Raw genomic sequence first — 26,402 nt, 5'->3', positions numbered from 1 at the left:
TACACTCAGGGTTCTGAAGAAATGTAGCTGAGTAACTTGGTCAGTCTCAAGCAATGCCCAGAGGCTGTCATTCTCAGTTTGAACTGATAGAAAGAGTTCTTACTATCCCTAATTAATCAGACTCTCACATATTTTTTTATCCTCAAATGATCAGAAAACCTCAAAAAGGGGAAATACTATCACATTGTTACACTAAAAAAAACCTGATAGTTTGTCTCATACATTTATTTTGTTTAGAAGGGGCAAGATTTAATCCATCTATACAATTTTTTTTGTTTATTCAGGTGTTCAATTTAAGAATTGCCTGACTATACAGCTCAGGTTGCCCTCAGATTCACGACCCTCCTGCTTCAGACACTCTGTACTGGGGTTACAGGAGTGCTCTCCCTAGCCTTTCACTTCCGGTCTTTGAGAGGCAGATTTTCTCACTCATATTGATTATCTGTGCGAATACTCCTTGAGCCAGATGGCAGACATCCATATGTCTCCTCACTGGATCTGCTACCGTGAATGACAATCTAAGTATGTTTTGTAAGAAAAGACAGAATCACCCTCCTTTCTTGCTTCATCACACCTTCTCATCTTTTTTAGTATTTCTTGACCTCATGCCTTGATTTATTGGGCTACAGTCATTGTTTACCATAGTGAATAAATTTCTAGAAGGCAACTTTCATCCTTTCTGGATCAAGGTTAGTTGAAAGAAAAATTTATTAAATAAGGGATTTAATGACTCAAAAAATAACAAATCATCCATAGTTGTATTCCAGGAAGTGTAGTGAGGGCGTGACCAGCAGACTCAGTCTGCCACATCCGAAAGCTGTATGTGTTCAATTATAATAAACATTTAAAAGCAAACCTCGTTGCATAATTTTTAAAAAAGCTTTAAAGCTTGTAGTCTCTGAATCTATTTTGCAGTATATTTAAAGAGTTTATAAAACCCTGGTGATTATCTCCCCTAACCAACAGCCTGCTGTAGGCATGGGGCCAGCAGAGCAGAGAAACCGCCCAGGAAACTTGACTCTTTCCAACAATCGCTCAGCTAACACATAAAGAAAATAACCTAATTACTGAACAACAGGAACAAGAAAATAAAAAGTATGGAAGGGTAGAGAGGCATTAAATACAAACACACAAAATGGTCTTTGCTGTGAGAAAGAAGCCAGCCTATATCTTGAGGGTAGCCATTCAAAACAGCCTTGGTGTTTGCAGAACTTATGTGAAGAGCCAAGGACCAGAAAAACGACTAATTTTAATTACCAGGAAAGCTGTAAGACTGGGAGCAGAGAGCTCCAGTCGTATCTGGCTTCCAGCTACCGTCTCTGCGCGCCTTGCCAATTATAGTCTTTCGTAGCCCACTGGGGGCAAAAGGCGTGCGCAGAGGATCCATCGCTCTGAACGCAGGGTTGGACTGGACTCATACACTTGTGAACAGCGTGTACTTCTTGGTACAGATGCAGCCCATGGCTCACGCAGAGTTCTGAGTGTATACAGGCTGGCAGAGAAGAGAGTGTGTGTGGTTTCCAGCCTTGTCACATACAGGTGCAAGCCACAAGGAGTTGGAGGCAAAATGTATGTACCAGAATTTATTTCATAAATACTCAATTACTACCAGACACATGAAACTGGAGCACTCAAAGACAGGGAAAGTCCAGAAATCGGCAGATCAGTGACACTAAAGCTGCCACCTCGGATTTGTAACCTGAGCTATTTTTCCAAATATGAGCATTGTTCCAAATATGAGAAAAAAAATTCAGGAAACAAAACAAATAAACAAACAAGAAGCTAAACCTGCTATTTCCTTGACTGTCCCAGAACTGGCTTTACACCACCACCACCACCACCCCATCATCAACGACAAGTAGTAATATAGCCCCAGCTTGGTTAGATCGAATTCACATACATACACAAAAGAGAATTGCCTCCCAGTTAGAACCTAACCACACTCTCTTGAGAGCCAGCTTCCCACTGGAGTCCGCAGAAGTGTGCGCCTAGGTCTGAGCCTCTGCTGCTGTCTGAGCTATCAGCACAGCCTGGCTATCAGCAGGGACAGCAGCAGGACAAGGGAGGAAAGGACTCAGAGTCTGACAGCTCCAGGGCAGCCTACCGCCAGCACGTTCGCTGTCACTGGTGAACGTGAAGCGTCCAGAGGTGGCCAGGTAGGGGTAATCAGCTTTCCCGACTTTGGTGAGGTGTGTGTGGGGGGGGGGGGGGGGGGACGGGGGACGATACTGGTTGGCCAGTGATGCAAGTGGAGTACCATGTAAAAAAGAAAGAAATCCAAAGCCCTGCTTGAGGCACACAGTCTTTTACAGGCGGGGACATGCTAAATGAGCCTTTGCAGCGCGAGGCAGCGAGGCGCCTGGCGACGGTGACAGCACGGAGCGGGAGGGGCGCCGGCCGCTCCTGGAGGGACCCAGCCAGTCAGGGTGCGCGGCGCGGGGCGCGTGGACGCATTGGAGCATTCGCGCGAGCCCGGAGCAGCAGCGGGAGGAGGCGCCCACCTGCACCTGCCTGCATCTCCCAACTCCTCCGCCCGTGCAACTGCCGGCAGCCAAGTGCCATTAAAGCTGGTGGCCAGGAGGATGCCTCACCTGGGTTCCCTCTGCTGGGAGAGGCAGGGCAAGCCTGAAGAGAATTCCCAGTGAAGGATTCAGAACTCTGCGATTTCTCTTCTGCCACAGGCTGAGAAGCACTCAAGGAACTGCTCCATCTGAGCTGCGCCCAAGGCAGGAGGATGGGAGAGCGGGATTGAGAGTCCCTGAAATGGACAGAGGCAGCTGGAATCTCATTGGTAAGTGGATGGCATTCCTTCGCTGGTGACTGCTCCCTGTGATGGTGTACTTCGGCTCCCAGCCACTTAGGGTTTTTGACACAGTCGCTTCTGCAAAACCATCCTTCCGTGCTGTTGCCAGAGGTAAAAGCTGTCCAATGATGCTTGTTTAAAGATGGGAAAACAGTATTTTTCTTTGCTGGGATTTTATATTGAAAAGTTGAAGCAAGTATAGAATCTATTTGTGTATCTCATAAGGCCACCCGCAACAAGAGGGAAACATAGGAGCAAGTAAATTTAGGGATGACACATGCCAGGATGGATAAGAACGATTTTCACTAAAGGAATACACTGTTTAAGAAAGAAAAAGAAATAGAATGGGTTCTCAGGTCATGGCTGAGCATCTCATAGACTGAACCATCTAAGAATAGAGACTAAATCTAGCGCTGTTATAACTTGTTAAAATTCAGTAAAGATGCAAGGAGAGTTCTGCAAAGTTTGGGGAACTCAAAAAAGCAGTGCCTTGAATTATGCAGAGTTATTTTCCCTACATGTTGTGCATAGATGTGTTTGCTGAATATGTGCTCCCGAATTCTTATTTTTATAGGAAAGCAGGGAGAGAATATTAGTTTGAATATCTATGACTGTGATATTCAGTGAGCTGAGGATTGCTATGACAACCTAAAATTTTTTAGGTTGATTAAATTTTTTTGTTCCAAAAAAGAATATGAATCCCATAATATTTCAGAATAATTTTATGTAAACTTAGCACGAGTAAGAAAATTTAGTGTGATAATCTTAGGGCAGGCTTGGAAGGGAACTTTCATAATGTTCTGTGTGTAAGGCTTTCCCCATATTCAGTTCATATGCTTTTTTTGAAAAGAAGTCACTTAGGTAACTCAGCTCTCTGCTCTAATTCTGAGTCTTAGCCATGGAAGAGAAGAATACGAACAGTACCAAACCTTAAAATAACAGTATCATAAAAAAGAAACAACGAGTTAAGCTAACAAACTGTTGTAAATGTAATTGGTTGCTATTGGGCTGCAGCACACCTACTGAATTACCTCTAAATGTCACAGTGGGCTACAAGGACTACATCCTGATTAATACCTAGACTAAACTGGGGCTAAGACATGAAGAAATGCTTCAAAGTGTTAGTGGCCAGTGACAAGCAGCTCACCTATGGTTCTTCCCATAATTTCTCATTTAATGCTGAAAGTACGTTAAGATCTTCAGAGGCACAAGCCCCAAGTCTTAAGCTTGGCAGGCATGCTTACGCTGATTAAATGATAAGCATACAATGACTATATCAGAATAGATTTTTAAAAGTGATTGAAATCATGGATATACAGTGTTAAAAAAAAAAAGGTCCATTGAATATAATTAATTGTAGATAGAACACATTTCAGAGTAAAAATTTAAAACAATATATGTAATATAGAAAGAAGACTTTTTGAACTATCTCAGCTGGAATGCCAGATGATATTGAAAGAGGTTGCATCACCAGCAGAGTGTTTAATGTAAAGGTTAAGGTTTGGAGGTAAGGGTCAGTGTACCCATTAACATTACCTAAAACTTCTGAAAACTAACAGTAAAAAAAACAAAACAAAACAGTTTTTAGACTTCTCTTTGGTTCCATATGCAACTAAATAGAAAGTTAGAATACTTAAAAGTTTAAAACATGAAAATTATTAGGATGATAAACAGAGTGCTAGACTGTGGCTGTGAGTCAGAAGCTTTGGGGAAGGTATCTGGAAAGAGTTGTGGAATGTTTAAATGGATGGCTGATATACCTGAACATTTCTCAAGATTTGTAAAATTCCTTCGACCATGAGGGGGCCTGAAACCTAGTAGTTATTGTGTAGTAAGAGAGAAAAACTTAAATTTTACAAATAGGACATGTTTATTCATTAAACATTATAAATCAATTGTGAAAAATTATATTTAAACTCATACTTTAATAAACGCCTGAAAGCTGTAGTTCATTTGCAGATATCCATTTCTTTCAGTATCTTTTTATTTGATCATTTGTGATGCCTGCACTCCCTTAAAGGTAGCAGGTGAGAGTGTGCTTTGCTGGCCACGCTGACTTAGCAATCAGGACCAGAGGGTGTCAGGGAAGGGCAGAGTGCTTGCCAGAATCAGACATCAAGTGGCTGCTGTGCTAGCAAAGGTATCGTGAACTTTTCTTTTCTTGTAGATATAACAAAAGATACATTTTTTTAAAGATTAAAATGAAATCATAACAAGTTGTTTACATACGATATTGTGAAGATGACTTTGACGGAAGTCAGGAATGCTGAACACATTTTATAACAGACACAAAGCCATGTCATCAAAATTTCTATTCTAATATTTTAACAAAGCTGAAATATTTGAATGATTGCAATTTATTTCATCCACACCATCACACATACTTGATTACCTATTATTTTTAATTACCTGTGAAATATTTTTTGATACTGTTACTAGAAGATTGACAGTTGATTTCTCTGAAAAGACATATAGACATTTATGTGTTTAGACTCTCAAATTCTGGCATCAAAGGCTTATGTACATGCCTGTCTGCAGTAAGCCAGTTTTGTGTTCTGAGATGATATTTTCTAGACTAGTGTGAAGGATATGCTAAGATGTTTCATGAACTTCTCAGCACTCTAGAACAGGAGGGAAGCTGGTTGGAAGTCAGAGCTGCAGGTCTGTCTCCTGAGCCCTTGTGATCAATAACCACACTAGAGGCTGGTTCACTCTAAAACGTAATGAAGTTTATAAAACTCTTTAACAGTTAAATTTGGATTATGAAATTTTCTAATTCCCTGCTGTTTAAGAGTATTGAATATTCCTATGTATGTGATTAGTAGGTTATGATAAATAGGATTTATTATTTTTTCAATTAGTCTGAAACTTATTTTTTTAAATAAATGACTTCCATTAAAAGTCAATAAAATAAATTATACTGTTTTAATGCAATGGCTATTAGGATAATTTTAAGTGGCTTTAGTTTATGTAGACTCACCCTTTAAAACACCATAGATTACAATTAAATTGATCAAAATTCTATTTCCTGAGTTAAAGTCATTGAACTTGCTTTTCCAAAACTATTTATAAAATTTACATTGTTTTACACACTAATTTCTTTTTGCATAACTTAAATGTAGGTGATGTTTACCACTATTGATCCCATAACTTAAAATGCAAAATATTGAGCATATGCTCTGAAGCATTATGTAATCTGTGTGTGCCAGCGAAGCCCCTTCTGCACTGCTCAGAAAGGCAAGCATCGGGCCAAAGAACTGGAGTTCCTCTCTCCTGCACTGCAGGCAATGGCACTCTTCAGAGTCTAGGAGACATTGGTGTGGGTGTGTCATCCATCACTATCTTTATCAATTGCAGCCTTTGTCTTCTTTAGTATGTTTCTTAGGCTGAGAGCTCCCATCACTGCCATGTTTTAAACAGTTCCAAATAGAGGTTCAGTGGGTAACACTGAGTACATAATTATGAAGCTGATTTTCCCTATGATTTTAAAATCAGTAATTCCTTCAAAATTCATAATAACCTAAAGAACCCAGCAGCCTGGGTTACCATTTTTAAAGTTTCTCAATATACTTAAGAAATTGCCAGCTGTAGTTCCAAATAGTCCACAACTCATGATGTACAAACTACAGAGTTTAGGTCTTTTTAGAAGTGCAGCAGCCAGTTCATGTGAATGTGTGTGTTTATACTAACATAGATTAGTAATCCCTGTGCATGTTAGGAAGTGTGAGGCTGCTTCTGTCTCTATCACAATGAGAACTGTGAAGTTTATCTGAGTTATAGGTAGCTTGATTTGGGGCCAGGATGATGATGAAATGGTTTAAACTTTCTGAGCCATAAAAAGCTTTCTTTGCCATTAGATATAGAAGTCTTATTACATATGCAAACATGACAGGAGAGTAAAAATCCACTGGTCTTATTATCTCTGTAGATATTTTCTTCTACTCCCATCCCATAGTAACTACAGCATAAAAGGTTTAAGAAGAGAAATCCTACTAATTACATTGGTGGTCCAGGTGGAACAAAATATTACTACTGTGATATTCATAATATTCGTAGAAATATTCAGTAGGAGTTAAAACAGCAGATACGTTTTCTTGACAAGACCTAGAAATACCTCCTCATCTCTCCAAATGTCCCTAATCCCATTTTGTTCGTGTTGTCACTGATGTTGACAGGAACTGAGTGATAAATGGTCAATTTCATGAGAAATTTACTTTTCAATTTATCAAATTTCATCTCCAGCTTTGCATACATTGAGCTTCACATTAGCAAGTATCCTTTCATTAAAAAGACATTCTTCTTCAAACCAAATGTGAACATAACAGTAGGAAAGTATAGGGGATCTGCTTGAACTCAACCAGGATCTCCTATAAGAATTTCTTTACAATAATGCAGTATTTGCTGAGATACAACTGCACCTCAGACTTTGACATTACTGAATTATGCACAAACTTCTTGGTAGTTAAAATTAATATTAATGAGAATGTATAGTGGGTGATGACAGGAATTTTAAAACTAATCCTTATATTGCTGGAAAATCAGTTTTGTTTAGGTAACATTTCATCATCATTAAATATTACATGGTTCATTGGGCCACTGAACTGATTTAAGTGTCCTGAGCTATAGCTGAAAACTTATAAAACATTCTGTGTTTAAATAAGATAGGTTTTCCTTTTGAATCATTTAATTATTTTGGAATACAGGTCTTCAAATTCTTTACCAAATTAGCTTTACTATATCTCCTATTATCCTACAAAATATGAAATAATTGGCTAGTGATCATTTTATTTTATGTTGTTTTCAGCAAGACTTACTCCAGGTTATAGCCTTATAAGGGATCTGGAGCCTTTATCCCAAGATAGTCTATTTTAAACTATTCTTAGGCTTACGTCACTGGTGCTGTTCTAATGACAAAGTTTGGATGGTGATTATATTAGATTAGTTGATACTAAATCGGATCTCTCATGAACATTGACAAATATTTTGAGTTATTGGTGAAAGCGAACTGTGAGAGAAGAGAAAAACATGACAGAATAATGTCATTAAGTATTGGAAGGATCCATGTGTAGCTACTATTTTCCTGTGTCCATCATAAAAATTAATTAATGGTGACACCAAAAAAAGTGAAGTGTTAGCTTTACAGGAATAAGAAGATGTAATTCGGACCCAGTTCTATGCCTTCTTAGAAATTTCAAAGCTTGTTGTAGCATCATATTAGATTAGCATATAGTGCATGTAATCCCCTTGTTTTCATTGATCACCTGAAAAATACTGGCCTCTAAGATTTGCAGAGTTAGTATGTAAGTATATTTAAACTTAACTCTGAGGGAATGCTGGGACCAATGACTAAGGAGGACTGGAGACTTGACCAACTATATGAAAGCTTTCTCAGTGAACTTAGGAGGCATTCAACAGTGAGCTCATCTAAAAGAAATTCTCAAAATTTTATCTAAGAAAATTGAGAAGGATTTAGAATAATAAATGTTAAACATGTAACCTAATGGGAAATGAGAGTAAGAAAATGTTCATGTACTTTCAATGCTTAGTTAAATTTTAAACTGTGAACTCTTTGAAATAATAGCATTACTGGAGTATTTGATAGAAAAACAATACACATACCTCTGAAAATACTCTTTTTTATGAGTTGTAAAATTCAACTGTCAAACTGCATATAAAATCCATTTTGGATTTTACTATTACAATGTGAAAAATTAACCTGTAATATATTTAGTCATTACCTGAAACAAAGTTCTTCTATGGTCAGCTGAATAATAGAAATTATTTTAGAATTATATGTATGCTAAAAAATCTTCAGTACAAAGAAGGTGTCAGCTTTAATAATTGCTAGACTTTCTCATATAATGTTAATTTAATGATAACTTGTACTGAATCCTTAACTGTGACAAATTTGTGTTATGTAGATGGGAATAAGAATTGATTTCAATTTCTTTGCTTTAAGTACTAAATATCTAGAGGTTCACAACCTAAGTGTGTTGTAGATGAGGTAAAGGGGTGTTGTTGAAATGGTTTATCTGCTCTAAGTCTGGGATTTTCATCTCTAAGCAGGTATTTAAATTTTTTAAGTGTTTCCTGTAGAAAGTACAAAACACCCTCCAGATTCAATGACTGAGCAATCCATGGCCTTCATTGAATTATTAATTTATTTGGAGACTTATTTTCCTAAAATGTGTTTTAATTCATTTAGGCATCTTAGTAAAAGGATGTCCACTTGAGATTTAAGTCCAATCATTGAAGTTTGATAATATGAAAATTTGTAGTATACATTTTACTAAAAGTGTATGGCTGTATTCATCTGCTCCTCATGTTTTAAGGGGTGTTGTCACTGTGCAAGGCACTGAGGAAGAGTCATGAAAAGCCCTTAAGTAACTTCTAAAGTAGTTCCTTTCATGGGGTGTGGTGTTAGGCACCATTCTAAGTACAAAATAGAGGACAACAGGTGGATGAAGGACAGACTGCAGTGAGTCCACACGGCAATTGTACATAGCCATGAGAATTTTCTGCATTGCCCTTCAGATGCTGCTGTGGTTTTTCTCCATGGAATCCTCCCAAGTAGGTCGACTTCACGTGGGCCCTGGTTTTGTGTTTGCTCTGTTTACTTCCCAGAGTTTGAGATATTTTATTACTAAGTTATTTTAAGATCCACTTAACCAACATACATGAATGGAATGACACAGAAGATTTGGAATTTAAATTTTAGAGTTTTGTCTAGATTATAGTGCATGAGTGTAGTGTAATATAAAGTAAGTCACTGAAACATTATTATCTTTATTGTCACATGATAATAATAGTGACCATTTGGTTCTGATAACATATAAAAGAACTTAATTTTAAATGATAAAAATAATAACTTTAGAATTACTAACATAGTAAGTATATCTATAGCATATCATTATAGTATATCTACAGTGAAATTTTATAACTAGTATAATTCTCATTCCATCACAAAGTCTTAAGCTATGAAATTGTTCTGTTTTTCTTGGCCTGTGATAGTATAATCACTGTGGAAGGGAATGCCAAAATCGTTCAAATGTGTGTCAGTTAATTACTAACCCTATGATCATTTATTCAGATAATTTATCTGGACAGGAATTTCTTGCAAACTTAGTTCCATCTGTGGCACTATTTGTCTTTGGAGACTGAAAAGATGGGATATGATTTGGGTCTTAAACAAAGAAGGAAAACATTTAGAAATAAAACAGCTTAATAACAGAATCACGAATGTATACAAGTAGGATTGAAATACAGCCCAGTTGGCAGAGAGGTTGCCTAACACACATGCATTCTGTTCTAATAACAAATATAAATGATATGATGGGGCATTCCTGTGATCCCATAACTTGAGGGGTGAAGGCACTAGGGTATGGAACTCAGGTTGATTCTTAGTTATATAAAATGTTTTGTGGCAGTCTGGGATTCTTGACAGGCTGTTTCTGAAATAAAAGCAATAGAGAAGGGAAAAGGAGGAGGGATGCAGTCTGGATAGAGGATGGGGGAGGAGGGGATGGTGGAGGAAGGGAGGGAAAAGTAACTACACTAGCTGAGGTAACTATGAAACTATTGTCTATACTGTGGATCTTGTAGAAATTAAAATGTCCAGTGTGAGGTGGTTTGAACTGTCTGCTCAGACAAACAGAAGCATTAAGCCTTGAACATCTTGTAATTATAGACAAAGATTTGCTTTCTATTGGGGAAAAATCCAAAGAGGTCACAGTGGGGAAACCTAGGGCTCCTTTCAATGAAAGGAGCTTTAAAAAGGCAACCAAAGGAGCAGGATTTTGTTCTAACTTAAGTGGATAACATCTTTCTCGACAAGATTTGGCATTTTATAAAAGTTCTTGTACCTTGTATAAATTGGACAGTACATGTCCCTTCCTTCTCTCTGTTGATGAATCCCTCAGAAAATGAAAGTCAGTGTATTTGAAGAATACAGGTTTTGATCCAATGTCATTGGTGTCTTTCTGGATTTGGAGGTCTTGGGGAGGGAGAGGATTGAAAGAAAAAACTGAGTGTAACCGTAGCATGAACTCACTCTGACATATACAAGAAAAATCCACAGCTGGGCTTTTGGTGTGCTCACAGAGAGCCTCTGGTTTTGTTAGGTTCCTGTTTGAAATTGGTACAACTGCTTCCCACTGCGTTTCTCTTAGTGACACAAAACCTTCCTCTATTTTCTGGAAGGAGGATTATCCTAACCTGCTATCCACAGTAAGAAGGAAATGAGACTAAAGAAAACTCTTCAGAAGTGACCCAACTTTCCATCAGACTTAGAAAATAATGCTTTAGGAGGGCTGTGGAGATTCGGAAATGATTTATTTTTTTATCTTGAGGCAAAGATACATATAAGTTCAAGGTTTTGGCTTACGATTTTAAAAGGTAGAACAATGATTTTAATTCTACCAAAATATTCATGGATATTAGCATTTTAGTTTTCCAAAGATGAACCCCTTTACCAGGCCTCTGTATATTAGCTACAAGTGCCAGTAATAATAACTTCATGTCTTTGTTTTTCATTCTATAATTTTATGGACACATATTGAATGTGACCATCTCTTTTTGGATGTTTTTTTGTTTGGTTGTTGTTCTCACTGTGAAAAAATGAAGTCTGTATGTTCTTTTACAGTATTAGTTATATCACTGATTCTAATTTTGAAATAAAGGCAGATGGTTGTGAATCTTGTGCGATAGCAAAATGAAGCAGAATACATTCGTGTATTCAATTATTTCCTTCTTTTATTTTATTAGGAGTTTTATCACTTTAAAAGTAATGTTGTAAAAGTATCTTTTTATCATTTTTTTTATTTTTGAAGTTATAGTATAATTAAAACATTTCTTCCTTTCTTTTTGCCCTCTAAACTCCCCACATATCACCCCCAATCTCCTCCAAATCCATGGCCTCTGCTTTCATTAGCTGTTACTGCATGTCTGCATGTGTAAGTATATACAAGGCAAAACAAAGCAAAATGACTAACTCAAATTTAAACTGACCTTTTATATGATGAAACAGTTGCTGAATTTCAGAGCAAATATGGAATCTTAATTTGAGTACAAACACATTTTACAAAAATATTTTTCTACAAGTGATAATGAAATATATTGCTATGCCGAGTTTGTTTGGTGTTGGCTTTGTCTTGATGATTTTGGCAATACGAGTTTTAAAGCAAATATATTTTATTATTTATTTGGTAAATCCCATGCCACTTTAAGTGGCATATCATATCTACACAACCAATCAGCCTCTTCATCAAATATTTACTAACTAATCTATTATAGAATATAAAACAAAAAGATGTAGTAGAAACAAATAAGAATACTCTCTTTCAAATGACTGTGAAAAGGTTTTATAGGGCATGTGAATGGTGGAAAGAAAAGAAACCAAAATGAAAGTAAAGAAAGCAAGAAATTCAGACAGTAAAGGGAGTTAAAGAAGGCAATTTTACTGTTTTAAGTAAGAATTAAATGTATATTTCTATTGTGAGCTATTAAAATTTCCTCTTAGTTGACATTTCAGTCAAAAAAATAGTTATGTTTCTAAATGTATTTGTATTGTAAGATAAAATTTTAAAGGTACAAATATGTCATTTTTTTGGGGGGGTCAAGCATTCAAAAACCGTATGTTAAACATAAGCATACCATTTCTGAGTCAGTGTTTAGGTAGAGGAAGGGTGTGGCCTATGTTCTACATTTTTTTCAATTATTTCTAGTGCAGGGACTCTACATGACTGACTGCTTCCACATAATGAAACACAACAGATATTATTAAAAATTAAGAAAAATCTTGGTGCATTTCTATAATTAATTGTCATCTTGAAATGTTAATTTCTTGCCGCTAACTAATGATTGAAAAGGCAAATTCCTTTCTCATCTGAAGAAATGACTTTATTAGCCACACTTTAATCATTCTATCTCAAACACTCCAAGAGAATTCAGTTTTGTACATGGAGAAATGAAAATCCCTAGAAATTCATGCCTCTTCTGAGTTTTTTTTCTCAAAGTAAAAATAATGCATATATCATTTTAAGTCTGGTTCCCTGAAAGGCAGCATTTCATAGATTTGCTTTCCAGAAATAAAAAATAAGCCATAACAAACTTTTCTTCTAATGTTTCACTGCTGATGGTTTCAATGCTGTAGAGGAATGGCTTCAGTAGAATCTCTGGCTAGTTCCTGTTAGTCATGAGTGACTGGCTACATTGCAAATGTTGGAAGTTTGAATATCACATGACAATGTTTCTCCCATAGATAAAGATGCTTTAATAAATAAGCAGTATTTTCTCCATCTCCTTTGACCTTAAATTTAACAAATTGGCAAGGAGTGGAATAAAAGCTAATGAAGTACAGTGTGTTATATGCCTTTGTTTACTCAAATATCTGTCAACTGATGCTTCATGATCCTGTATCTTATTAACTATGATTAATACTTGGAGACACATGATAATGCAGACAGCTTTACATGACAGTGGTTTCATTTGGGAGATACCTACTTGAGATGGACCACTTGGGTCATGTAATCATCTTGTTTCTGTGTCATAATTACCCTCTGTTATATTTTCAGTCCTGGCTACATGAACTGACATTTCCTAAGATAGTGTATTGAGGCTTTACTTTTTTCTTACCCTTGCCAAAGCCTTGCATTGCTTATTAAGTACATATTGCCTGGTCCCACCTTTCTGACATCACACTTTTATGCATGCATTCTTCCAAATATTATACTCTATTTGGGTATCTGCATAACAGTTCAACTATATATGTGTACATATAGACTATTCCATGGTAAGTATATAATGCCTTACAAACCCTTCCTGGAAATTATTGATAAATTCATTCCACATGTGAAATCAAATATATGTAAAGTGAAAACCCATATGTGCATTTTAGGTATGTTTAATTAAATCTTGGAGTAGAGCTCCTAGGTCAGTGCCAATGTGCATCTAAAAATTTGATTTCACTGCCAAATTTCCCTCCACACAGATAAAACCAATAAGATTTCATTTGTCAGTGTATTGGAGTATATATATTCCCAGTGTGCACAACACAGTGTTATCCAGCTTTCCCCCTTTGCCAAAGGAGGACACAAAAAAGTGTCATGTATTGTTCTATTGAATGTTAATAATGTGAACATCTTTCTCTATGTTTGAGGCTAATATCTGTGTCCATTCTCCAGTTTAACTCCATGAACGTTAGATCTTATGGATTCCATACTCATTTTACTTGACAATAGAAACAAGGAGTCAATTGAAATAGTTTGAGTCCCCACCAAATTTACTCAGAAACAAAACGCGTGTCTGTGATAAACCCAATATATAGGCATAAATAGCATGTGCTTCCTCTCTCTCATCAGAGTGCACTAAAGATTTCATAGAGTCATGTTAGCCTGGGCAGGTAGAAGATGGCTACACCTTCCCCTATGCTCAGTCAAGCCTCCAATGGGTCTCCTTCCAGCAGCGCAGAATTTCCTTCACTGGAAAGTCTTCCTCTGGTCCGTCTTTTCCTCTGCTTTCGTCATCTCAGTCTGATCACACAGACTTCTGTTTGTGTTTTTCTGCTTGTCAAACTTTAGTGATTCCTTCTGCTCAGGACAGCATTCGGCTGTCTGTGGGGTGCTGTTTAAGAGCCACACATGAATCTTTTAGGAACCTCTATCTTAGCTGTGTTTACCATGGCTGCGAAGAGACATCATGACCAAAAGCAACTTGATGAAGAAAGGGGTTATTTCAATGACGCTTTTAGGTAACTGAGGAAAGCCAAGACAGGAACTCAGACAGAGCAGGAACCAGCAGCCGGGAGCCATGAAGTGCTGTTTACTGGTTGCTCATCTTGGCTTACTCAATCTACTTTCTTTCTTTCTTTTTTTTCTCTTTCTCTCTTTTTTTTGGGGGGGGGGAGTGGAGTTCGAGACAGGGTTTCTCTGATTAGTTTTGGTGCGTGTCCTGGATCTCGCTCTCTAGCCCAGGCTAGCCTCGAACTCACAGAGATCCGCCTGACTCTGCCTCCCGAGTGCTGGGATTAAAGGCCTGTGCCACCGCAACCCAGCTCAGTCTACTTTCTTAAAGAACCCAGGACCACCAGCCCAGGTATGGTACCACCTACAAAGGGCTGGGCCCTCCCACATCAATCCCTAATTCTGAAAATGACCTGTAGGCTTACCTACAGCCTGCTTTTATGGAGACATTTTCCCAGTTGAGGTTTCCTCTTCTCAAATAACTCCAACTTGTATCAAGTTGACATAAAACTCTCCAGCACATGACCTCAGGCTGCCTGGAACCATAAACATTTTGTGTTTTAGATCGAACTACATGAGCACCAAACCTTTCTTTATATTTTACAATTTTTCACATTGGTTGACAATATTTGTTCTCCCCAAACTGATACTCCCAATTTCTCAATAAAAAAATGAAATGTAAATTAAAAAATTGCTTTTCCACCAAGAGTTTCGGTCAGTTTTACAACTACTTTGCATAATATATGTACTGAATTTTTCACCCAACACATGCTACATAATGTAATGCTCAAAATACATGAACATTAAGAACCACTAAATGTGACACAGCTTCTCTTGTTATGGTATGACCCGGATGAATTTTCAGCAAGTATTGTTGTATGTGTTTGTATGTTGGAGCTTCTTTTTTACCAAAAAATATCAATAAGATCAGTATTTTCTACTTGTGAAACTGAAGGAATGTGTATTCTTGAAAACTGTACTAACACATTTTTTAAAATACTTGGGACCATCTAAATTTTAATAAAAATTGATTTTCTATATTTTTGAATGCTACTAAACATCATATTTAATCTATCAGCTAAAAAAATTACTAGTAACACAGGAGTAAACTGAATAGATGTGTCCCATTTCTTTACAGATTAATTTAGGACATCCATATTCTCAAAGAGTTTGGTTTAAAAGATTTTTAAATCAAGTATGAGTGCAGTGTTCTTAAAAGTGCTTCCCTGCCTCTATTCTGACAAAATATGATCCAGTAACTCAATGTCTCAAGTTCATGAAAAGGTAATAGTCATAAACAACAAAGAGAAGAAAAGGAGAAGAATAGAGAAAGTGGAAGAGAGAGAGAGAGGTAGAAGGAGAGAGAGAGAGAGGGAGAGAGAGGGGGAGAGAGATGTCAGGGAAACCGGTTCTAATAACCTGGGAAGAGCACTGAAGTCCCCTGTTTCAGTTCACTGATTGTCTTCATGCGTGGGAGCCTGCTCTTAAGCCCTGTCTTAGTCTTCTGCATTTTTCTCTTCTCTACCCTAAGGAACTATGCTCTCAGCCTGTCCCTCTGAACAAAAGCTCTGTGTTATCAACAGGGAGTACCATCGAACCGGAGAGAGTCAGCACTCTAAATTTTTATTTTTCTATCACTATAGAAACTTAGAAGGCCAGGCATTCATTGCATTCTTTTTCCTCAATAAAAACTCTAACAGCTAAAATACTAAGTTCTGTTTTTCATCACATCCTTTTTGCCTCAGTGAAAATACTAACAGCAAAAGTGAAATCAACGACCATGGCTTTCCTTGGAGATCAAGGAAGAATAGAAAGTTTGAAGATGTCAGGCACAAAATCATAAGCCGTGGTTACGCATTTCAAGTGTCACACATTAAAATTGCCTTCTCACTGTCATTACAGATAGCAGTGGCTACAGAATCCCCAAAGAAATTGATTGTTGCTTTTGCTTCTTTGGTCTTTGTGTTGAGAAGCAGATCTCCTAATGTGCCCTGAAGTACCCATGTAAAAAGAACACTTTTCCATGTCCCCAAATGTCTACAAAGAAATTTCAGAGCAATGTATAAGAAGCAGGAAAAGATCTCAGTTGTAAGTTGCTTGCTGCAAGACCACAAGTAGCTGAGTTCAGTATCCAGTATATTTCCCTGACATTTCTCTCTCTCTCTCTCTCTCTCTCTCTCTCTCTCTCTCTCTCTCTCTCTCTCTCTCCCTCTCTCTCTCTCTCTCTCCTTGTCCCTCTCTCTCTCTCTCTTCCACTTTCTCTCTTCTTCTCCTTTTCTTCTCTTTATTGTTTATGACTATTATCTTTTCATGAACTTGAGACATTGAGTTACTGGATCATATTTTGTCAGAATAGAGGCAGGGAAGCACTTTTAAGAACACTGCACTCATACTTGATTTAAAAATCTTTTAAACCAATCCAGTATGTAAGCCAGAGCATCATAGGTACAATCAAAGACCTAGGGAGATGAAGAGAGGAGGGTTCCTGAAGCTCACTGGTCAATCAGATTAGACAAATTGGCAAGCTCCCCTTAAAGTGAGACACTGTCTCTCAAAAAATAAGGTGTACTGCTATTGAGGAAGACACAAATATTGACTTCTGAGCTCTATGTGCCTACATTGTACATACTTATAATCCTTATATGTGCATATATACACACATACATGAATACAAGTGCCATGATACGAAAGAATATTTAGCTTCACAAGGTATGAAACAAACAGAATTTTTTTAATTGAAATGGATTTTATACATTCATTTAATTTTTCTCCACTGTTTTAGATGGTGGGTTATTGAGGGGTAGCTTATTGGGTGGCAGCCAATTATGCTCTGCTTAGCTTTAGTCTCACAAGGCTGTGACAATCAGATAAAAACTATCACATAAGTATTTTCTCAAGAGGACAGAGATGGGATGAGAACCAGGAAACTTCACACTATTTTATCAAGTTGCCACTTACAAGGAACAAGGTGTTGGAGAAAATGGCAAAGGTGTTACAGTAGGAAACAAAATCTGCCATTAAAGAAGCTCAATGACAGAGCCAAAGCCATGTTTCTCCTGTCTTCACAGCTGCATCCAAAGACCAGGAAAACTCATTAAGACCCACAGTGTTAGCCACAAGGAAAAACTACTGTAGCAATGGTTCATAAAAAAAAAACTAAATAAAATTTATATTATAAATATATATCAAGCTATTCAGGTTCGAAGTGAAATTTAATCATATCAAAAATATCTCAGAGAAATAGTGTACATTATAAGTTAAACTTGTGTGTGGCCCTTTCTTGGGGAAAGACACAATGTTGTAATTTTACTATCTATTTAATAAACATATATTCTAAAACAGTGTTTATTAATTTCTTACTAACTAGTTCTGTCAGACAGAACTAGAATTTATCAATTCAACATAATCTCAAACATGATAGATTATGTCCATCTTTTATCTCAAAAATAATTTCATGAAATGGTTGAATTGAAAGTTACTTAGTGTTAAAATATATTCATAATGTCCACAGTAAATATTTTGTATTAAATAAAATATGTCAATATTCGCCCACCTAATATTTTTATTTCACTGTTGCAAGTGAGACATATGCACACGGAGAAAAATTTTGTAATTCAAAACATGGTAGTCATTATTAATTTTTAAATGATTAACCAAAATAAGAATGTAAATACATATTGAACTATTTTAGTATACACAAAACCAAAAGGTATGCTGTCAAAACTAACAGCTAATATTTATTGGAAGTATCTATTTCATAAACTTTTATAACACTGCCTTCTGCTCATGAATCTTCTATTAATAAAATAATTTTGTCATACATTTATTAAAATTGAGAAATGTAAATCATGATATTGATCTTATAATTTGATCTGACAGAAAAAGTGAACACCACACATGCTTGCACAATGATTCTTGTGAAATATGGCATTCAATTACAATGACAAATATATATAGCATTTGGGCATAGTAGAGATAAATAATTTTACATTCTTTACATAGCTCCAAAGACCATATATACAGCCACACCAATTTACAACAATTAATTCAGGAAATGCTACTCAATTTATCCAGCTCTAAGTCATAAAAACTGTTTGCCTTCAAGTATCTGAGACTTTACCCTAACAATCAAACCTTAGGTTTAAAGCATCATAATGACAGCAGCTATGGACGGATGGAGACTTATCAAACAGCACTTATGTGTATACACAGGTACTCCTGTTTTTATCTGTAAAATTATAGCTGTTGCAAATATTTTCTTATAAATATTCACATTTCAAAAAGCTGTGCAAAATTATTTGGCCTCCTGGAATTGGAAAACTTGAGATATATTTTCACATTGTGTCAAGGTTTGTTGAATGTATTTAACATATTTTCAAACTGCAGTGAAGGTAATTTTTATGAGAAATAGCAGAATAGTTCTTATGAACTGAAAATAAAGCAAAATGAGCTGATCCATGGACATATCTAACTCTAAGATTAATATACTTCCTGTTGGGCTATTTACATCAGTTTGGAATTTCTTTCCTTTTATTAGGATTTTCTCCAGAAGGCTTCATGGTCAGTGCACAAACTTGTATTAATATGATAATAAATCAAGCTGTGGTGTCAGGTTACAGACAATATTGAAGGTTATCCCAAACACTGAGTTACTGGGATGGCTTTGGAAGTCTTCCTAAATAGACTTTGTACCACTAGATAACATAAGGGTATCAAAGGAAGGAGATGAATTGTGCTGACATCCTATGGCATGGTACCAAACATTTAAAACAAAGTAACAGCCATGTTACTCTAAAGAAAAACCATGGTTGCAACAAAGACTCACTTGTGTTCCTATTTAATCTCGACTTTTAATGCTCCAAATATCATAATAAAGTTCTTAGTGGCTGAAAGACTTAGCTCTGCAGTTAAGAATCATACCACTCCAATGCTGGAATGCCTATTAATCCAGCTCCAGTTCTGATGTCCGCTTCTGGAATCAGCACAGGCATTCAAGCACACATATCTACACACAGAAATGTCTGTATCAACAAAATATATCTTTAAAGAGAATATTCAAAAGTCTTACTGAGGATTTTCAGTGAAAAAATTCACAATTTCACACAAATATTATTAACTAAATTACTAAATAAGAAATAGATGGAAATTGACTCTTTAGGGTGGGTACTATGTGTGTGTTATTGTTTTCTCAATAAGTTATAATGTCCGTGTGAACCCCAGGTTTTTGACTCTCGAGTAAAACCTGGCCTGCAACTTCAGTTTGGTGAAACAGTTTCTAAAAGCCAGCTTCTATAATTCTCTGCATCTGTGAGGCAACTCATTCAAGCATACAATAAATGAAATGAGGATTTAGTTTCCTTCTATGCCATGTATTCAACAGAGAGGTTCCCTGTTCTGAAAGTTAGATATGGCTAATACACTGCTTAAAATGTATTCATTGAAAGGTTGTGGGTAAAATATTAAACAATACCCTTGTGAAAAATCCTGCTAGTTTTGCCAGGATGGCTGGCAATGTTGAATGGTTGTTGCAGGTTCTGCTGCCATTCCAACCACTGCCTCTCACCTATAAAAGTGAGTGCATTGTTAGTGGAAATCAGTAGAACATGTTGGTTGACAACTTTAGAGTTGAAGGCAAATCACTGCCCAAGTCCATATTTCCTCCACTTCACATCTCTCCTAATATGAATTTCTCTAAAGTGAAGTTGATGTGTGAAGTTGACTGAACATGACCATATGACTTAGTGGGGGCAACTGACTTAACTGCATTCACAAATCCACCTGACCTAAATAAAGAAATACAAGAGGAGAGACAATTTTCAAATATCAGACTTTAACAGAAATCTTCTACCACCTGTTAAAATGTGGCTGAATTGAATAGACCTCATTTGCTAGCTGGCAGGCATGGACACCCTGCCTCCTTCATCTGTAAGCCACTATAGGACCAAACACAACTGAGTACCATTGCAGAATGAAAACTTCATGAAACTTCATGAAATGACTATTTATGTTCATCTTCCCAGATAAAGATTGGGAAAGGAGAGAAAGGATACACATTACTAGTAACAGGATGACTGTGTTCAAGTCAGTGTGAAGGAACTGGCACCTAGAACCCCTACTGCCAGCTGGATGAGTAAGACCGATAGAGAAAGACTGGATGTTTATTTTGCCAAAGTTTCTTATGACTCAGATGACTTTCATTTTCTCTGCTTAGCATTTTATAAAGAATTAAATCTTGATTGTACTATTTCTAATTTGAATCCCAAATGTCCAATGACTGCATGAATCTAGTGAGTAGTGAGTGCTTTTACAATGAATTACTTTCTGTGATAACTACTTCTTTGTTTTCTACAAAAAGCCATTAATTTAAATCTTGTAAATTAGAAACCTAGATGCATGGCTGTGCAGCCAGTAGATACATCTTCAGAGAATGTGATTGCCTCTATAATTCTCCAGCACTGAGAATTGCTTCCAAGCAAACATCTCCCTGATGAAATGTGCTGACTGACACTTATCTGTAAGGGAAAAGTAGGAAATGGGAACATGAGAGACATAAACCTTTTAAATAACATGATTTGAAAGACCAAAGTAACGTGTGAACTTTCATATTTAAGGAAATGAAAAGGGAAAAGTGGGAGATATATTTATAATGAGTTTATTATATGAAGTGTGAGCTTTTAAAATTTACATTGGAAGAAGGTTTCACACTTTTTATGACTATAATATGAACACTGGTGTTATTAAAATGAAATAACTCTTCAGTATCAGTTAATATTTCAAATGGAAATCAAATAATTTTAAATTAAATAAAAATTTATGTTTAATCAAATTTACACTTTGTTTTGTGTTTGTGTGAGCATGTGTGTGTGTATGCGTGTGTGTGTTTGTGAGAAAGCACATGTGCGAAGGTTAGGGACAGCATGTGTGAAGAAAACTTTCCATCTACTGTATGGGTCCTGGGACTTGAACTCAGCAAGTTGGGTCCGGCAGCAAATTCCTTTACCAGCTAAATCATGTCACTGGCCTGGGATATTGATTCTTAATTGAAAGAAGAAGTCTTCATGGTGTACATATCCAAATTAAATATATTCAGTTAAAAATAGTCTCTTTAATGATAGCCCAATTTATTTTGAATTATTGGCCATGTAGTTAATACTGTAACTACATTTCATATTTAGAAATAGTAAGTTTTCTGGCTTCTCAGTATTTGGGAATTTCCATTTCACTTTTTTGAGATGATCAGAGTAGGAATGGGTGTATTCTTTTATTCACAGGATCTCCAGTCTGTGTAGTGAAAATGTTTGCTCTTCTAAATATTCAGTGCTTACAGCCTATGACTATCATGTATGTGCATGTTAATATTATATATGTGCATATACATGTGTTCATATACATCAGTATAATTCCTTCAAATATGCATATATATCTTCATGTGTATACTGATTTCACACACACACATGGATATGTAATAAATAATGTTTTGTAAGGTTTCTACCAAAGAATATGATGAATTAACATTGCCAAAATTACTATAAAAGAATGAAATTAGAGCATCTTGAATATAGTAGGTTAACAGTGCACTGCTTTGGCTCATACGAGAAGATGTTTCAAAAGATATGTGTTTTCTTTGCATCTCTTTGTTTTTACTAATTACACACAGGATCTCCTGAAAACAATGCTAATTCAGGAAGGGCATTTCTAACTGTGCAATTGTGTTCAATTCCTCAGTGGCATCAGCAGCATTGATCTCAGAAGTACAGAAACAAATAACTAAGTCATTAATAATGGCACATGGGTATTTCTCCTTTTTGATATTTGCATGGTTTTCACTATCTATAACTAGTACACCCACTAGTGTTACATCTGAAAATATGGCATTCATTTGCAACATTCAGCACATCATTCATAAACTTTCCTGTGGTGATTTCATTTAAGATGCCAAAAATCACTAAGGGGAGTTCCATTACAAGAAACAAGCCTGGCTTATTTTTGCAAATTTATTTTACTTCCACAGTCAACAGCAGGTATTGATTGCCCACTGTGTTGAGAGCCTTGTACTGGGTATTGTGCGGAAATCATTGCACAGGAAATAAAATATTTCCTCTGAGAATTGTGCATGTATCATTTAATGAGAGGAAATGGAAAACTTTATAGCAATGATTAGTTATCAGTAAACTCACTCATTTAGTCTTTACTTGTTATCTTTATTCACTTGGGTTTACTATGTGCTAACCTTTTGTTTACTAAATCATCTTTGTCTTCATAATTATACAAGATGCTTATGCTTTCAATACATACAGTCCACAGGCAGACTGCAGTGAACAATCTTCAGAATAATAGGAAAGGAATGCTTTATTGTGAAGAGTGGTAAATGAGCAGAATGGGGACATTTAGCTGCTGACTGTCCTTAAAGCATGCAATGGATTTTAACTGATGTAGAAGAAAGAATCAGTCAGGGAGAAGATGTAATAAACAAAGGTTCTGAGTTTAGACAGAGTGATGTCACTAAACATGGAAGATTATCACATGTGATATTGAGAAGCATCTCAATATCTGGAGTGTATGTGATTATGCATTTGAATGTATAGGTGTAACTATAACATTAGGTGTCAAGCATACACAATACAGAAATGAAGAGGAAATATTTAATAAGAGTAGATAAACTTGGTTGAGCAAAACAGGTAAAAGTAAGGGTGTTCAGTGAATCAGAACATTGCAAATAAAACAGCGAGAGGTCTCCCACCTTTGAAATATACCTCGACTTTACCAATGTCATGGGTGAGTGTGGAGGGAGAAAGGACTACCTGATATATAAGAGTGACATGTTGTAAATTCCGGGGGTAGATCCATACTAAGAGATGATGAAGCAACTTTGTCATTCATTCTTTATTTCTTCCAGTCTACCCATAGAGCTATAAAAAAAAAATCATAGTTTCTAACTCTTCAATCTGATTGCAAATGACATACTGTAGTCACAGAAACTCTCAATTAATGCAATGGAGTTCACTCACTAGGTAAAAGTTCTTGCAACATACTCTGACATCTGAGTTCAACCCCTGGAGCCCATGATGGAAGGAAAAACTACCAAAAGTTGTCTTCCAGTCTTCATGCACACACACACACACACACACACACACACACACACACACACACCAAATAACAATAAAAATTTAATTTAAAACAGAAATTATTAATTAAATCTCCTCTAAATTCATGTTGTGTACATAGTGATATCCCATCCCAGAAACAAGATATATCAGATGGTCTGCTCTGTTTTTAGAAGGACTTTCTTCTCCATCTCCTACTTGTATTGTCTGTTACATCCCATTCAACCATGGGGAATTACTTTTAATTTGTAAAACCAAATGTAAAATAAATTATCTGTGATATTGCATTCCTTATTCTTTATATTACCATTCCATAAAGAAAAAGCTGCAGTCATTTTTGCTTAGAATCTTCTAGAATTAATTGCCTGAAAACATAGAAGACCCATATCATTTAACCCACATATTTGTGTGTGGAACTTAACTGCAACCTATTTTCAGAGGACAGAAACTATAAAAACACCAAGCAGATTCTGTCAAACATACATTTCTTTCTCTAAATCCACCTCCTTTCTTATAGGACTGGGAAAGTCTACAATCATCTCCTGAAAGGTCTTTCTTTCTTTCCTTGAATGTTTTATTGTATTTTTTTATCTTACATACCAACCACAGATTCCCCTCTCTTCCATCCTCTCGCCCCCAACCCACCCCCAATTCCTCCTCTGACAAGGTAAGGATTCTCATGGGGAGTCAGCAGAGCCTGATACATTCAGTTAAGGCAGGTCCAAGCCCTCCCCCTGCATCAAGGCTCTGCAAGGTGTCCCACTGTAGGTAGTGAGTTTCAAAAAGTCAGCTCATGCACCAGGCAGGGATAGATCTTGATCCTACTACCAGGGGGCCCCTTAAGCAGATCAAGCTACACAACTGTCTTGCTTATGCAGAGGATCTAGTCCAGTCCCATGGAGGCTCCACAGCTGTTGATCTTCCCACTAGTTTGGTTTGGTTTTCTCTGTAGGTTTTCCCATCATGATCTTGATGCCCTTGCTCATAGAATCCTCTTCTCTCTCTTCAACTAGACTCCTGGTGCTTGGCCTGGTGCTTGGCTGTGGAACTCTGCATCTGCTCCATCAGTTACTGGATGAAGGCTCTATGTTTACAGGGATTCACTTCTCTGATTACTGGAGTAAGCCAGTTCAGGCACCCTGTCCACTTTTGCTAGTAGTCTAAGCTGAGGTCTTCCTTGGGGATTCCTGGGAACTTCTCTAGCATCAGTTTTCTCCCTGTCCCCATGATGTCTCTCTATATTGTGGTATCTCTTTCATTGATTTCCCACTCCATCTCTGTTCCAGCTTGACCATCCCATTCCCTATGTTCTCATCCCCCATCCCCTACCCTCTACTACCCCCCTACACCCCTAGTTTACTCAAGGAGACTAAGAGGTCTTTCTATACTTTTCTCCTGTTTTAGCATTGGCAATTGAGGCTTCCAGAACGTTGATAGATACAGTTATAGCTCTATATGTACTTGGAATTATTCTATTTATCCAGGGTTCTCTTCATGCTCATGATTTAGTTTGTCCATAAGAGTCTTTCTCTGTGATAAAGAAGGCTTTAAAGATGTAACTAAACTTTGGGACAGAAAGTCAACAAACTGACAGTTCAGGCCAAAGAATAACAAGATAGAAACATTGGGATTGGCAAGTTGGCTCAGTGTGTTATGATGCTTGTTGCCTGAAACCTGAATTTGTTCCCAGCATCCACATAGTGGGAGAGCAAAATTGACTCCTTCAAGTTGTTCTCTGACCTCCACATTCCCTCTATGGCATTGAGCACACACACACACACACACACACACACACACTCAACATATAAATAAAAGCAATACAATATTTAAAATAATTTATGAAAAGATAAAGACATTAGGCTTAAGCTATAATTTTGGAGCATCTAAAAAAAAAAGCTTTTACTTGCCACATTTTTATTTTCCTTAGCCAAGGAATATTTTAAAGAAATTTTATGGACCAGAAACTTTCTTCATCCCATTGAAAACAGTCATTGAAATGTAGAAATCATTGTCTATTTGCTAAGTTTTATTTTATTGAACCTTCAGATGGGTAATATTTCTATGTATACAGTCTCTTAAAATCCTCACTGTCACTCTACTTTATCCTTGTAAAGGTTTATGTGGGCTGAGGTAAATAGGCTAAAAGGGCTAGGTATATGACTCAGTCATAGAGCTCTTGCCTAGCATGCACAAGATATGTGGTTTGATTTCCAGTACCAGCAAAAAGCAAAAATAAAATTAGGCTGGAGAGATAGGTTATTGGTAAAAGGTTTTCACTGTTCTTTCAGAGGACCTGAGTTCAGATCCTACTACACATGTCAGATAGGCCACAACTTCCTGTATTTCCAGCTCCAGGAGATATGATGTCTCCTTTTCATCTCCTTGAGTTTCCACAGTCATGTGTACATACACACACACAGCCAGGCATACACAAAATTTTAAAAAATAATAAAAAACCCATAAAAATGTGTGTGTGTGTGTGTGTGTGTGTGTGTGTGTGTGTGTATGTTTATGTGTGTTTGTGTATGTGTGCTGAAAAATACTGGAGCAAAGGCATGAAGAACATGGATAAAGTGTGTGAAGCCACACCTTGTCTGAAGTCTCAGCAGCATTGATGGCTATCCTCTGTGACCCTGAAAGTCTGTGGATTTCTTTATTCCTTTACGATTTCTAAATAGATGGGTGATTTTGCACTTGGATAAGATGATCTCTACAAGAGTTGGATTTTTAGAGGAATAGCAAGGAACATGTAAATAA

The 26,402-nt window shown here is 36.7% G+C and overlaps 1 long non-coding RNA gene across 1 annotated transcript in view; it reads left to right on the top strand.

Annotated features, from left to right (window-relative positions):
- Window positions 1-2,356: 2,356 nt before the first annotated feature.
- The window catches only part of LOC118587463, a 502,157-nt gene continuing 478,111 nt past the window's right edge, over window positions 2,357-26,402 (top strand). Inside the window, exon 1 of the long non-coding RNA XR_004945457.1 lies at window positions 2,357-2,791. This is a non-coding gene — a long non-coding RNA (uncharacterized LOC118587463). The remainder of the gene's footprint in view (window positions 2,792-26,402) is intronic.

Source organism: Onychomys torridus, chromosome 7 (assembly GCF_903995425.1).
Source record: "Onychomys torridus chromosome 7, mOncTor1.1, whole genome shotgun sequence".
Lineage (NCBI taxonomy): Eukaryota > Metazoa > Chordata > Mammalia > Rodentia > Cricetidae > Onychomys > Onychomys torridus.
The sequence above is the reverse complement of the archived record's forward strand: the minus strand, read 5'-3'. Positions and strand labels throughout refer to the sequence as shown.